The sequence below is a fragment of the Medicago sativa genome, chromosome 1 (assembly GCF_051527215.1).
Source record: "Medicago sativa cultivar Bolivia chromosome 1, Bolivia_mono, whole genome shotgun sequence".
Taxonomy (NCBI): domain Eukaryota; kingdom Viridiplantae; phylum Streptophyta; class Magnoliopsida; order Fabales; family Fabaceae; genus Medicago; species Medicago sativa.
Window position 1 is genome coordinate 52470441 of NC_140749.1, and position 13498 is coordinate 52483938.

Genomic DNA, 13498 nt, shown 5'->3' on the forward strand with positions numbered 1-13498 from the left:
TTGTTACTAAGGCACGTATCCGAGGGTTCACTTCAGAGTATCTTCTTGAGAAAGCCAACCTCAAAACCACTTGTCAGGACACTCTTGAGGCTATTCTTGCACTTCTCATCTATGGGCTTATTCTTTTTCCGAATCTTGACGGCTTCGTGGACATGAATGCTATTATGATCTTCCACTCCAAGAATCCGGTTCCTACTTTGCCAGCTGACACATACCATGCTATTCATGATCGTTCCGGCAAGGGTCGGGGATATATTCTTTGTTGTGTGCCTCTCCTCTATAGGTGGTTTATTTCGCACCTTCCAGAGTCCTTCCACGCCAATCCGGAGAATTGGTCTATTTCACAGATGATTATGGCTCTCACTCCTAATGAAGTGGTTTGGCTTACTCTAGCTTCTAGAGTTAAGGAAATTATCTTCGGTGGTGGGAAGTTTCTTAATGTACCTCTTCTTGGTACCCGGGGTGGAATCAACTATAACCCGGAGCTCGCCTTGCGACAATTTGGTTTCCCGATGAAAGATAAACCCATCAATCTTGCTACGGCTCCTTACTTCTTTCACTACTCCAATGCTCCCACGGGAATAAAAGAGGATTTCATAGGAGCTTGGTCTAAACTTCGGAAGAAAGAGGTGAAGCACATGGGTGTAAGGTCCGGTGTTGCTCATGAGGCCTATACACAGTGGGTAATAAACCAAGCTGTGGAGATTGGCATGCCTTACCCCTCTATGAGATATGTGTCTGCATCTGTCCCTACTATACCTTTGCCTCTACTCCCACCTACCCAGGAGATGTATCAGGAACATCTAGCTATGGAGAGTCGGGAGAAGCATCAGTGGAGAGCTAGATACTATGAGGCTGAGAACTTGATCATGAATTTGGATGGAAAGGATGAGCAGAAGACTCATGAGGTGATGACACTGAAGAAAGAGTTAGCTAAGGCTAAGAGAGAGATTGAAGAGAAAGATAGGTTGCTTATGAGGGACTCCAAGAGGGCTAGGAGTGCCCGTGACTTCTATGCCCGATACTGCAGCTATGAGTCCGAGTCGGAGGATGACGCTTCCACTTCCCATGCTTAAGGATTTCTTTTTCCTGTTGTTATTTCCATTTGTTTATGTTGGAATCGTCTTGTAAAACTATATGTTGGTTGTTTGTTTCCTGTTTATGTTTAGTAATGTTTACAAGTTTCTAATTTGTCTAAAAACCCTTCGATAACACAAAAAAGGAGTCTTCTTGCATATGCATTAGCACATTTCATGCATCATACGCATTCATTGGTCACAAAAAACTTCTCTCGTGCTCATTGCCTCCTGGTTTTGTCCGCCGCAGTCTGAAAAGTGGCTCGTGTTCGCAAAGTCTACCAACCAGATAGAGTTCATCAAACAAGATTTCACAAGAGAAGGATTATGGCTAACTTTGAAGAAGAAAATGCTCAGCTCCGTGCCGAATTGGCTGCTATGAAAGAAGACTTGGCTAAGGCTCATGACACTATGTCTGCTTTGCTGGCTGCACAAGAACAACCAGCCACATCTGTCCCAGTTTCTACTGAAGCAATTCCATCTATCCCATTGTCTACTGTGGCTACCGATGCTCGGTTTGTTATGCCCAACGGCCGTCCTTATGGTCTCTCGGCTTACTATTCTCCTAATACTGCTGCTGGTGTCTCTGGTGTTGCCGGTCAGGGACAGATTCCTGTATCCACTGCTATGCCTCAAGTAACCACTGTTGTTACCGACCCTATTGTACACATTGTGCAACAAGTGATTGATGTTGACACTCCGCGTGGACAAGATCCCGCAATGGAAGCTATGAAGAGACAGTTAAGGGAGTTGGATGGAGAACTCCGTGAAGTCAAGGCTAGCCGGGGGGACAACGGTGTCCCTGCTAAAGCTCGTGATCTATGCTTGGTATCCCGATTTGAGGTTCCTAAGAAATTCAAAGAGCCAGAATTTGACAAATACAATGGAACTTCTTGTCCACACAACCATGTTATCAGGTATGTCCGAAAGATGGCTAACTATGCAGATAATGATGCACTAATGATCCACTGCTTCCAGAGTAGCTTGACGGACGATGCAGCAGATTGGTACACTAGTTTGAGCAAAGACAACATCCATACTTTTGAGGAACTTGCTGCTGCTTTTGAAAGTCATTATGAGTTCAACACTCGTCTGAAGCCGAATAGGGACTCTCTTAAGGCTCTGTCTCAGAAGTCAGATGAAACCTTCCGTGAATATGCTCAGAGATGGAGAGGGGCAGCTGCCCGTGTTTCGCCTCGACTTGATGAGGAAGAATTGACACAGACATTCCTGAAGACTCTGAAGAAGGAATATAAAGAAAGAAAGATAGTCTCTGCTCCAAACAACTTCTTTGATATGGTTACCATGCGAACTCGTCTAGAGGAGGCTGTCAGAGAAGGCATCATTGTTCTTGAGAAAGGTGAATCCTCAGCCAGTGCACCAAAGAAGTACGGTAATGGCCACCATAAGAGGAAAGAATCTGAGGTAGGGATGGTATCTGGTAACCCATCTGCAGCTGCTACTCAAATGCCTTTGCCTTACCAATACATGCAATACTCTCAACATCCTTTCTTCCCACCATTCTACCAGCAATATCCTCTGCCACCAGGTCAACCACCAGTGCCCGTCAATGCCATCGCTCCGCAAGTACAACAACAGCCTCCTGCTCAACAGCAACAGCAACAACAACAGGGTCCCCGACCCAAACCTTCTTTTCCACCAATACCAATGCGGTATGGTGAGCTGCTCCCAACTCTACTGGCCAAGGGACACTGTGTCACGAGACCAGGCAAACCTCCGCCTAACCCTTTGCCTCCCAGGTTCCGTCATGACCTTACATGTGAATTCCATCAGGGTGCTCAAGGTCATGATACTGAAGGTTGCTATGCTTTGAAATATATTGTGAAAGATCTGATAGAAAAAGGACGGTTGACGTTTGAGAATAACGTTCCTCATGTTCTTGACAATCCACTTCCAAATCATGCCGCAGTTAATATGATTGAGGCTTTTGAAAGAGTTCTCATTCCTCAAGAAGATCCCATGCTGGATGTCCGCAATGTTGTTACTCCCTTGGTACCGCTACATGTCAAGCTATGTCAGGCTTCTTTGTTCAATCATGATCATGCCTCTTGTTCAGAATGTCTCCAAAACCCTATGGGCTGTTGTGTGGTGAGAGATGATATCCAGAGTCTGATGGATGACAAATACTTGATTGCCAGTGATGTATGTGTGATTGTGCAGTGTTTCATGACTCTACCGCTGAAAGTGTATCTAAGACAAGGAATGTTGAGCCTCTGGTGATCAGGTTACCTGGTCCAGTGTCTTATGCCTCTACAAAAGCAATTCCTTACAAGTACAATGCAACCATGATTGAGAACGGAGTGGAGGTGCCTCTGGTATCCCCAGCTATAGTTGACAACGTTGCTAGTGAAATTACAGCCCTGAGAAGCGGGAAAGTCCGTCCACCCTTGTTTCAAAAGAAGGTGGTCACACCTATTTCCACCATAACTCCACCGGTCGATCCTCCCATTGACAAGAGCACTGGCCCATCAGGCCAATCTATTGAAGAGTCTAATCTGGATGAAATTATGAGGCTTATTAAGAAGAGTGATTACAAGATTGTTGACCAGCTGCTGCAAACTCTGTCAAAGATATCCATCTTGTCTCTGCTCTTGAGCTCAGAAGCCCACTGGAAAGTGTTGATGAAGATACTGGAGCAGGCTTATGTTGATCATGAAGTCTCTGTGGATCAATTTGATGGGATAGTTGTTATACCCTAATTTTGGACCTAAAAATACTTGTTCAATTCTTCTTTTCTTGCATTACAAGCTATTTGAACTGTCTCTGATCAACTGCATCTTTCTCTGCATTCTATTTCAATGTTATTTGCAAAATTCACATGTAAGGGTATTTTAGTCATTTCCTATGTCAAAATTTCTTTCAGTCTTTTAAAAATTTGTTTGAGTCTTTTCATTTGGTTAGAATAGGTCTCTGTTTCATTCTATGTCAAAAACCATTTCAAAAATTGCATTTGAGGTCATTTTGTGTCAGTTTTGCCCCTAGGGGCATTTTAGTCTTTTCATATGTCAAAACTCTGTTTAAATTCTTAAAATTGTCTCTGAGTCTTTTAACTTTGTTTGAATAAACTTTTGCTTTAATTTCCTGTTAAAGATCCATTTTAAAATTTGCATCTGAGACATTTTTAGTCGTTTTAGCCCCAGGGGCATTTTGGTCATTTCACACGAAATTTCGGCAGAGAGAGGTTACTTTGAAGTGCCTCATTTAGGCCATTGGTTCGTTTTAGTCCGTTTTGTCATTTTTAGTCGTCTCACTTTACGTTATTTTCAATTTACGTCTTTTAAACCCTTTTTAATTTTTTTTTTATTATTAAGTCCTCAAAATCTTCAAATTTACATTTTAGTCCCTAAGTCAAACTTGTTGTTTTAGTTTTTCAGTCAATTGCAGAATAGTCCATTTTTTGTCCAAATTTTTATTTTGCAGGATGGTCCCTTAAGTTCCAAAATTTGCAGATCAGTCCTTCACAGCAATAAGTCCAGAATTTGTTCAAGTCCAAGTCCACGTGTCATGCTGCTATTGGTCCAGAAGCTACACATGGCTCCCTATAAAAGGAGCATTTACTGCAATGTGTCAGAATCAGCAATCACAACGTGCCAACTCACGCAAACACCTTTCCATCCTCTCTCCAAAATTAAACAGATCAAAATCCAGAAAAACTCAAGAACACGATGAAGATTTGAAGCAAGCTTCAAACCCTAACCGTTTTCTTCATCCACAATTCCAACGAAAAGTCACAGAATCCACATCAAAACTCATCAATTCACACAGAATTCGCCACCGCAATCATTAGAAGCAGCAATTACAGCAGGAACAAAGAGGAACAACTCCAAACCCTAATTTTCCAAAATCAAATTCGAAGCCAAAGCCATAAATTCCAGACGGCTCTCAGTGATTCTTCGTAGAATCTTCATCCCTGAGCCATCTTTTCCTGCAATTCGAACTCCAGATTCGTCACGTAAGCGACAAATCCGAGTGATCACAGAAAGAAAGGAGAAGAAGAGAGATCGAGTTGAAAACGGTACCAGTTCAAACAAATTCACAGAGGCGAAGCAACAAGAGAAGAAGAAAAGGATTTTTACCGATTTATTTTCGGTAAAAAGGGATCCAAAGAAACTCAGTGATTCAAGAGAGGATTACGAATTTTCTAGCGTGGTTCTTGTTCCCTTTCTCCAATTAAAACCAAGGTAACTCTCTTTTCTTCTTCCTCATTACTTTTTAAAAGCTTTCGTCGAACCAAAAAGCTTAGATCTAGGCCTTATCTGAAAGTTCTTGAGAAAAAGAGTTGCATATTCGTAAAGAGAAGAACACGACGAACACAACGATGTAAAAAGGTTTAGAAAAACATTCAGGTGCGGCGGCGCCACCGGCGAGCCACAGCACCTGCACCGTTGTACTCGTCGAAGAAGCCGATCAGAAGAAAAGAGAAGTTGCAGAGCTTCTCTCTCTAGAACGCTGTAGTGAGAGAAAGGGGAGAGGGAAATGAATTGGACCGGTGGCTTTGTGCTTATATGGATGCATGAACCGGTCCGGTTCAGTTCGGTTTGTTCCCTTTCGCTCCTCCATCGTTAGATCTAGGGTTTGCTAGATCTGGATCAATCCAACGGCCTCTGAGGCATCTGGATGATCCAGATCCAGTATTAGCATTGGGCTTGGGCCTATTTCTACTGGTATTTTCGTTTTATGCCCATTTTGTGCTATTTCAACACTATATGTTGCTAATTACACCCCTGTTTGCCTCAAATACATGAAAAAACTCCTAAAAAAATATTTCCTAATGTTTTCTTGATATTTCGTGTTGATTCTTGGTGTTTTTATATGTTAATATTGGTCAGGAAAATATATGTGAAATTGTCGATTTCTTGTTTAGTTTAATGCCTTTAATTTTGTTAAAATCTTGATTAAATCTTGTAAAAATTCTATGAATTTCCTTGCAACTATTTTTGTTGTTTCTCATGATGTCTTGGTATGTTGAAAATTGATAAAGAAAATATATAGAGGTTTCCCTTTGATCTTGGGTTGTCTTTTCCTTGTCTTTGCCAAATTTTGTGGAGCTTTTTTTTGCATGTTTAACTCCAATATTTTACCTCATGATGATTGATACTTGATGAAATTTTTTTGTGATATGCTTATCTTTGATTTAGTGTATTGGGAGCTGTTTGTGATGCATAATATTGTTTTTTTGTTGTTCACAAGATATGTGAGTTTTGTTTGTGAATAATAAGTGTAAAATAGGTCTAAAAGTGCATCATAATGGTGTAGATTGATACTCTCCCCTAATCCTCATTGTCAAAGCTGAATTAAAACCCATGGAAATTTATTGAAATGGGAGGATTAGGAGTCAAGTATTGGTCTTACCTTTGTGACTAATTTTTTGGATACATTTTACATTTGTTTTAGTACATTTTGAAGTCTTTTGTGATATTCATTGGCTTATATTGTTCACCATATAACATCTTGTGTTACTAATCATTTCCTTTCATGTTTCATACATTCCATAAGCATCCCATCTTCCATCTTCTATTCCTAGCTTTTATTTCTTTATATAGTTTTAATTTTCATGCCAAAAATTAGAATGTAAGACTTAGGAATTTTGTATTTTACTTCATGCAATTTCTAATTTCTTGCAAGACTATAGAATGTATCTAGGCCAATGATGTAATAAGGACAATGGACTCTAATGATGTACACCGACACAAGCACCGACACATGCACACACCTCACTTTAGGTATATAGCTAGAATATGCATGTTTAGATGTATGTTTAGGATTGTATGTTTAGATGAATGTTTAGGCTTTATACTTAGAAAAATCAATTTTCCAAAAAATATGAACAACATCACTCAAATATTTTTCTTAATAAACCTTGGGATCAAAATCCCATTGTATTTTTCCCTTTCATTTTCTTAATCAAACTTTAACGAATTTTAATCATACTTTGAGTTCTTTTGCAAATTGACTAATTCCACCTCACGATTTCATAATCTCATGCCCTTGAGGCCTCTTTCTATTCTTCAAAATCCCATTTTCAAACTTAAAATCAACCAACAAAAACAAAAACATTTTTGGAAGAGAACTACGGTGGATTTGATCCCTTAAACGGGTACGTAGGCAAGGAACAAAATTCCTTCAATTCAACTAAAATAAAAATCCAAAAACATTTTTCTCCCTCCAATTCTTCATTTAGCAAACTTTAGGTATAAATATCATTTCAAAATAGCATTTAAAAATAAAGCGCGCGCGTAGAAATTGAAGACGGTTCCTATAGGATACTATAGTCGTTATGGGTGCCTAACACCTTCCCGTAGCGAAAACAACTCCCGGACCTCGATTCTCAAGGGTTTTGCTTACTTTTTCCCTTCCCAATAAAAAATAAGATATCACCGGTTTAAAAGGTTCAAATGCAATCAATGTTTGACACCCGAAAACCAAGATAAAACAATAGTGAGTAATATTACTGCCTGCAACAACTTGGGGTTTGGTGACGATGAACTCCCCGAAGCAGGGAAACACCATAACCTGGCTCTGCATATCTCCGTACACTGTAAGTCTGACATGATATCCAATGTGCTGGTGGACACTGGATTATCTCTGAATGTAATGCCTGAATCCACATTAAGGCAATTGAGCCATCATGGGATCTCTTTGAGGGGAAGTAGCTATCTGGTTAAGGCCTTCGATGGATCTCGCAAGGATGTTCTCGGGGAAGTAGACTTGCCAATCACCATTGGTCCTGAGACATTTCACATCACTTTCCAGGTTATGGATATCAATGCTTCTTACAGCTGTCTCCTCGGAAGGCCGTGGATTCACGACGCTGGGGCAGTAACTTCTACTTTGCATCAAAAGCTCAAGTTCATGAGGAACGGTAAGATTGTCACTGTGCATGGTGAAGAAGCATATCTGGTTAGCCAAGTGTCATCTTTCTCTTGTGTTGAAGCGGGGTCCGCTGAAGGGACGTCATTTCAAGGCTTAACTGTTGAAGGTGCAGAGCCCCGGAGGGCTGGTACTGCTATGGCTTCACTGAAAGACGCCCAGAAGGCTGTTCAAGAAGGACAAGCTGCTGGCTGGGGCAAAGTGATTCAGATCTTGGAAAACAAGCGTAAAGAGGGCCTTGGATTCTCCTCAACCTCTGGTGTTTCAACAGGAACTTTCTACAGTGCTGGGTTCATGAATGCTATTGCTGAAGATACTGCTGGGAGTAGTTATGTGCCTACGTTTGTTATACCAGGAGGCACTGTGAGAAATTGGGAGGCCATTGATGTTCCTTTAGTCATGCATGCTTCCATGTAATGTGTCTTGTTGCTCATGCTTTTTTTGTTTTCAAAATAACAATCCTTTCGCTCTGCCCAAGGCGAAAGTGATATCATTGTAAGGGCGTGTTTGTTTCGGCATTGCCGTTATCAATAAAAGTTGTCGTCTTTCTCACGACTCTTTGTTTTTTTTACTTTTTAGTGCCCTTTTCTCGGAAATAATGGTAATGCCAGAAAAAACCAAAACATCTGTATTTTCTTATTAATTTTAAAAATATGCATGAAAAAACATTTTTCTAAAATCATCCCAATCATATTATGCAGATTGAACCATAATAAACCCGTTGAACACAGTGACCCTATGGTTCCTCCAAATTTTGAATTCCCTGTATATGAAGCTGAAGATGAGGATGATGATGAAGAGATACCGTATGAGATCACTCGACTGCTTGAGCAAGAAAGAAGGGCCATTCAGCCTCACCAGGAAGAGATTGAGCTTATCAACCTGGGTACTGAAGAGAACAAGCGAGAGATCAAGATTGGTGCTGCACTTGGTCCAGAAGTGAAAAGGAAGATCATTCATCTTCTCCATGATTATCCAGATGTCTTTGCATGGTCCTATGAAGATATGCCGGGTCTAGATCCCAAGATTGTGGAACACCGGATTCCGACAAGACCTGAATGTCCTCCTGTCAAACAGAAATTGAGAAGGTCTCGTCCAGACATGGCTCTTAAGATCAAGGCTGAAGTACAAAAGCAAATTGATGCGGGTTTCCTCATGACAGCTGAATACCCTGAGTGGATTGCCAACATTGTACCAGTACCAAAGAAAGATGGGAAAGTTCGGATGTGTGTTGATTACAGAGACCTGAACAAAGCCAGTCCAAAAGATAACTTCCCATTGCCTCATATTGATGTGCTCGTTGACAGTACTGCTCAATCCAAGGTGTTCTCCTTCATGGATGGTTTCTCAGGTTATAATCAGATACGGATGTCACCTGAAGATAGAGAAAAGACGTCCTTCATCACTCCGTGGGGAACGTTCTGTTATAAAGTGATGCCGTTTGGCTTGATAAATGCTGGTGCTACCTATCAAAGAGGTATGAAAACTCTATTTCATGATATGATTCACAAAGAGATTGAAGTATATGTTGATGATATGATTGTGAAGTCAAGCGATGAAGAGCAGCATGTTGTGTGCTTGAAAAAGATGTTTGAAAGATTGAGAAAATACAAGCTGCGGTTGAATCCTAATAAGTGTACCTTCGGTGTACGATCTGGGAAGTTGCTAGGCTTCATTGTCAGCCAAAGAGGCATTGAAGTTGATCCTGACAAAGTCCGAGCCATTAGAGAAATGCCGGCCCTTCAAACTGAGAAGCAAGTTAGAGGTTTCCTCGGACGTCTGAATTATATTTCAAGATTCATATCTCACATGACCACTACCTGTGGACCAATTTTCAAATTACTCAGAAAGAATCAGCCTGTTGTATGGAATGATGAATGCCAGGAAGCTTTTGATAGCATTAAAGAATACCTGTTAGAGCCACCTATCCTTGTCCCATCAGTGTAAGGAAGACCTTTGATTATGTATCTGTCAGTGTTAGATGATTCAGTGGGTTGTGTCCTCGGTCAACAAGATGAGACTGGTAAGAAAGAGCATGTTATCTACTATCTGAGCAAGAAGTTCACCGACTGTGAAACTTGGTATACAATGCTTGAAAAGACTTGTTGTGCTTTAGCTTGGGCTGCCAAACGCCTGCGTCATTATATGGTGAATCATACAACTTGGTTGATATCCCGAATGGATCCAATCAAGTACATCTTTGAAAAGCCTGCTGTTACTGGAAAGATTGCACGTTGGCAAATGTTGTTGTCTGAATATGATATTGTGTACAAAGCTCAGAAAGCAATCAAAGGAAGTGTCCTCGCTGAGCATCTTGCTTGTCAACCTCTCGATGATTACCAGCCAATTAAGTTTGATTTCCCTGATGAAGAGATCATGTATTTGAAAGCGAAAGACTGTGAAGAACCACTGATCAATGAAGGGCCGGACCCCAATAGCAAGTGGGGATTGGTGTTTGATGGTGCTGTTAATGCTTATGGTAAAGGAATTGGAGCCATCATTGTAACTCCACAGGGGCACCACATTCCTTTCACCGCTCGAATAACTTTTGAATGCACAAACAACATAGCTGAATATGAAGCATGCATCTTGGGCATTGAAGAAGCCCTTGATCTGAGAATTAAGCACCTTGACATCTATGGAGATTCTGCACTTGTCATTAATCAGATAAAGGATGAATGGGAGACTCATAATGAGAAGCTGATCCCGTACCGTGACTATGCAAGACGTCTGTTGACATACTTTACGAAGGTTGAGCTGCACCATATCCCTCGGGATGAAAATCAGATGGCTGACGCTCTTGCTACTTTGTCTTCCATGTTTCGTGTCAATCATTGGAATGATGTACCTGTGATCAAAGTACAACGTCTTGATAGACCCGCTCATGTGTTCACTATTGAAAATATGCCAGATCAAACTGATGAAGATGTGAATGGTAAAAAGCCTTGGTATTACAATATCAAACAATTCTTGCAGAATCGTGAATATCCACCTGGTGCTTCCAACAGGGATAAAAAGACTTTGAGACGATGGGCTAGTAAATTCTTTCTGGACGGAGAAATCCTATACAAGAGGAACTATGATATGATCTTGTTGAGATGTGTTGACAAACAAGAAGCTGAGAAATTGATGCATGATGTACATGACGGTACTTTCGGGACCCATGCTTCGGGTCACACCATGTCAAGAAAACTGTTAAGAGCCGGCTATTACTGGATAACTATGGAGCGTGATTGCCACAAACATGCTAAGAGATGTCACAAATGTCAAATCTATGCTGACAAGATTCATGTGCCTCCACATGCTCTCAATGTTATGACCTCCCCATGGCCTTTCTCTATGTGGGGCATTGACATGATCGGAAGAATTGAACCAAAAGCTTCCAATGGACATCGTTTCATGCTAGTGGCAATTGACTATTTCACCAAGTGGGTTGAAGCTGCCTCCTATGCCAATGTGACCAAGCAAGTGGTTGTCAAGTTTATCAAGAATAACATCATCTGTCGATATGGTGTTCCCAACAAGATCATCACTGACAATGGTTCCAATCTGAACAATAGTATGATACAAGCTTTATGTGAAGAATTCAAAATTGAACATCACAACTCTTCTCCTTATAGACCTCAGATGAATGGTGCAGTTGAGGCCGCTAACAAGAACATCAAGAAAATTGTTCAGAAGATGGTCACTACTTACAAAGACTGGCATGAAATGCTACCTTTTGCCTTACATGGTTACTGTACTACAGTGCGCAGTTCAACCGGGGCAACTCCTTTCTCTCTTGTATATGGCATGGAAGCAGTTCTCCCACTGGAAGTGGAGATTCCCTCTCTTCGAGTGATCATGGAAGCAAAATTAACTGAGGCTGAATGGTGTCAAAGTCGGTACGATCAATTGAATCTGATTGAAGAGAAACGTATGGATGCTATGGCTCATGGACGGTTGTATCAAGTGCGAATGAAGAATGCTTTTGACAAGAAAGTCCGACCTCGAGAATTCAAGGAAGGCGAACTTGTGTTGAAAAGAAGGATAAGCCAGCAACCCGACCCAAGGGGCAAGTGGACACCTAACTATGAAGGTCCTTATGTTGTCAAGAAGGCTTTCTCTGGTGGTGCTTTGATTCTTACACACATGGATGGTGTTGAGCTCCCAAATCCTGTTAATGCCGATATAGTCAAGAAATACTTTGTCTAGAAAGAAAAGAACAACGTGGTAGGTCGAAAACCCAAAAGGGCGGCCTAGGCAAAAATGCGCTTCCCGGTGGATCGAAAACCCGAAAGGGCGATCCAGGCAAAAGTTAGGGACAAAAAAAAGTGAATATGAAAAAGCTCGCTGAGATTGTACGCAACTCAGGCAAGAATGAGCGCCTCGATGAGCCGAAAACCCGAAAGGGCGGTTCATGCAAAAATGAGGTTGATAAAAGACAAGTAACTATATCTGGCAAATCACCATCACCCCTTGGGGCATCTGCAACTGTCAATGATCGTCTTCATCAGAGGTTTCTGTACTTGTGGATTCAAAATTTCTAGGAAATGTAGCGGTCATCGTGTTCAATGTATCACCAACCAATAAAATTACCATTTTCCAAGCTTTGTAAATCCGTGAAGTCATGCCTTTGGCTGACTCTCACTCTTCTACATCAATTTGAGCCTGTGCTATTGTTTGAAACTCTATTTTTCTTTCTACTTTCAATGTTATGTACAAAATATTTTCTTTCTATTTGATAATGTCAATGTCTGAAACAAACATTTTTGAAAATTGAAAAATCTTTTTATATCTATTTTGAAAGCAAACCTGAGCAATAGGGTACATTTCAATGAAACATGCATGAATAAATGAATGTCAATGTCCATTTCAATACATGTTACGAGCAGGTTACTCCCCGGGATGATCTGTGGTCAATAGCAAGAATGAAAAAACAGAATGAAAATGAAAAATTGAAAAAATGCAAATGAAAAGCTCGCTAAGTTGAAAACCCGAAAGGGCGGCTTAGGCAAAAAAATGAGCACCCCGCTGATTGACAACCTATTAAGGCAATTCAGGCAAAAATGGGGCAATGAAAAGAACTTTACTCCCCGGTGAATCGAAAACCCGAAAGGGCGGTTCAGGCAAAAATGGGGTTTGAAAATGAAAAGAATATAAAAGCATTGACCACAGATGCGAACATCCAATGTTTACCCAGCACTGACACGCCTGGCAACGGCGACCTGTATCCAAGAATCTTCCAAGGTTCCTCTCCTCTACAAGTTTGTATTGCCCTCAGCCTTGGTTTCGATACGTCTCTCAACGACGGTCTCTCCAAAGAGGTTTTCCCCTGTGAATATGCTGCAGCACGAGCCACTACGTGCCCAATCTTCCAATGTTTTGTCTGCCTTTGTGAAACTCTTCTGTCAAACTGCAAACTAATCATGCATCTCAAGCATTCATACATGCATAATCATGCATTTTATGTGCCCATAACATCCAATAATCTTGTTATACCATACATACATGCTGCATTTCCAATTTCAACTCAATCCAAATTGCAACTG